Raw genomic sequence first — 2,666 nt, 5'->3', positions numbered from 1 at the left:
TTTTGATATATGTTCGAGAATTTGAAAAATGGATAAAAAAGGGTAGTTGATTTGTAAATAGCAAGTTCCCTTTTTTTCGTAAATTGTGTTGCGTGGAATTAATTTTTGGGGAAAGTTCAGCCCAACCCGCGGCCTTACAGTAAAAACTGCCATATTACGAGTATGAGTTGGATTAATTTATTTGTCTACTAAAAATGGGGGTGTTCAATTTTTGGTCAAAAAAAAAATCAAACCGAATCATATTACATTGTTTCTCTGAATATTTATATTTTGATTTTTATATCTGTAGCAAAGACACATATACCCGGTCACCAACATAATATTTTAAGAGGAGAAATCAAGCATCTGTTTATTTGTATGACAGATAGATGACATGGCCACATGTACATGTTGGACAACAAATGTGAACACAAACGGAGAACTTACGTGAAAGAGAAGATTATATGCTAGTACCCTTGTTGTTTTGTCATTTGGTTGTGTGGTATGTATTCAAATCTCTTAAAATTTTGATATTGGTTCATGTCTTTCCATTATGCATTCAAAGTTTATAATCTTTAGGACCGAAACTTCAATTTTTACATGCATGGCACCTTACCTGAAATGTCAAAATGTTGCACCTGCATAGTACTTTGCATTGTTGGTTTATCTGTAACTTGAAAAACTGCAGCTCAATAGTTTGAGGTTTACCTGCAGTATATCTTTTGCATTCCTCACCTAAAAATTGTGCTGCGTTGTTCTGTGTATGATGAGGTGATTTTATGTGTGTAACGCGTAATAAGTGCAGATGTATCTGCATTCATGTAGCTAATCTCAAAGCGGTATGCGTTGTAGTTTGTAAATGAGCAGCAAAAGAGAACTGTTTCATGAGATTCATTGATGTGAATTAGCTCTAGGAATATAGGTTTCTTAGTTTCTTTTTTTTTTTTTTTTTTTTTTTTTTGTAAAGGAGATGGTTGTGGTGCGAGTAAATTGCAGGTGTTATTTCATTTGCATACTTGTGTGTGGTATGTCATTAGATCTCTTAATAGTTTGATATTGGTCTAGGTTTTTGAAATGTTTTTAAATCTCTTAATGATATATGTCAGATTTGAAAATGAAGTATTGTGGTAGTGGGCATCCCACTTCAACTCAATTAAGAAAAGGTGATTCATTGGTTTGGGAAGGTATGCCCATAATATGCATATCAAGTAATTAAATCTTTTTTTATTGCAGCCACAATATAGGGATTTGGCGTAAGTTGGGAGAACAACTCAAGATCTGTTGCCCAATCAATGGTGTCTATCCACTGGAGCAATGCACTTGGTTGGCAATTTCAGATGAGTTATGTTACACGTTACATTTCCAACACCAATACTTCATTTTTTTTACATACATACCTTACCTACCATGTGAGAAATGTTCTGGTGTTGTATCTTGCAAGGGCAGTCATATCCTCCACAAGATGAGGTTTAAGGGTACCATGACTCTCACTTTCATGCTAATATACCTCTCAGGTTGTTTCCACCTGACATTTTAACCATCTCTGCTGCTTTGATTTTGCATGTTTCATATTGCTAATCGTAAATCTGTAACTACGAATATTACATTCGAAAAAAAATAAAATAAAATTGTCGCTATGTGATTGCTGATCTGAATCAGCTTTCCTTCATGCAGAGCAGTGGGTTGTGTTTTGAAGATCACAAGCTTAGCAAGTTTGTGGTTTTTAGTGGAATTTGAGGCAATAACAAGTCTGAGGATCCGACTGTTCTTATGTGCATAAATTTGGAAGGGGTATGAAAATTTGATTGTAGTAATTTGTATGATGCTTGCTAATCTAATTTGTTGTTGAGTAGTTCTTAAATAATGTTTAATGATGTCATGTGTGTAAAACTTGAACTATATGTGTAGATATGAATCCTTACGAAATTGATGTTTATATTCAATGACGGTTCTAAATTGAGTACTTTTATCATGACAACCAGTTATGTAGATTTCTATGTAAATTTCTAATTTACATTGTATTATAGCTACTTCGTATTATGAACTAGAAATCTTCTCAGCCAGGGTCTGGAGGCTCATATCCAGTGAAGTTGTTATATAATTCATCCAACTTGCTAATGGAGCCTTATATCACCTCTAATACATAATCAGCCAGAGGAAGAGATGCTATCTTTGGACAGAAAATGATCTCTACTTTTTCAAGGGGAATAGAATTTGAAATGCGGCAACAAGTGCTAGTGTCTTGTTACCAATTCAAAGCTAGCCACCTGTTGAGAAATTAGGGCCAAGAAAAACAAAAATCGACACAAATCCAGAAGAACACAAAGATTTAACGAGGTTCGGCAAAGATGCCTACGTCCTCGGGAGCAGAGCGGCGAGTTCTTTCACTATTCAGAAAAGAGATACGGAAATCAGGGATACATTCTGGGGTTACTAACATGCTTATTTATAACCTCAGGAGTAAACCGTAAGTACAATACGTAATTATAACATTACTCATGCACCGTACCGCAGGGCGTTGCCCCCGCACCCCCAACCCATGTAACTTCTCGATTTGGACAGATTCTTATTCTTCCGCTCCGCTCCGCTTCGATCCAGCGTTTGTCTCTATATGGTATATGAGTCATACCATAACAAATCTCCACCTTGGTGAATATCCAGCCCCTTAGGAGAAAATATACCTAGGA

General features: G+C 35.7%; 1 long non-coding RNA gene across 3 annotated transcripts; it reads left to right on the top strand.

Annotated features, from left to right (window-relative positions):
• Positions 1–342: 342 nt before the first annotated feature.
• Positions 343–1,879, top strand: LOC110026782. Of its 3 annotated transcripts, none has more exons than XR_002294246.1 (4): positions 343–481; positions 1,086–1,142; positions 1,213–1,493; positions 1,654–1,879. It is a non-coding gene; the product is annotated as an uncharacterized LOC110026782 (long non-coding RNA). The 3 variants fall into 3 exon arrangements; XR_002294245.1 differs by lacking the exon at positions 343–481 and adding an exon at positions 509–1,004; XR_002294247.1 differs by lacking the exon at positions 1,086–1,142.
• Positions 1,880–2,666: the final 787 nt, after the last annotated feature.

This window comes from Phalaenopsis equestris, unplaced genomic scaffold (genome assembly GCF_001263595.1).
Source record: "Phalaenopsis equestris unplaced genomic scaffold, ASM126359v1 Scaffold000400, whole genome shotgun sequence".
Lineage (NCBI taxonomy): Eukaryota > Viridiplantae > Streptophyta > Magnoliopsida > Asparagales > Orchidaceae > Phalaenopsis > Phalaenopsis equestris.
This window is presented reverse-complemented; position numbering and strand designations above follow the sequence as displayed.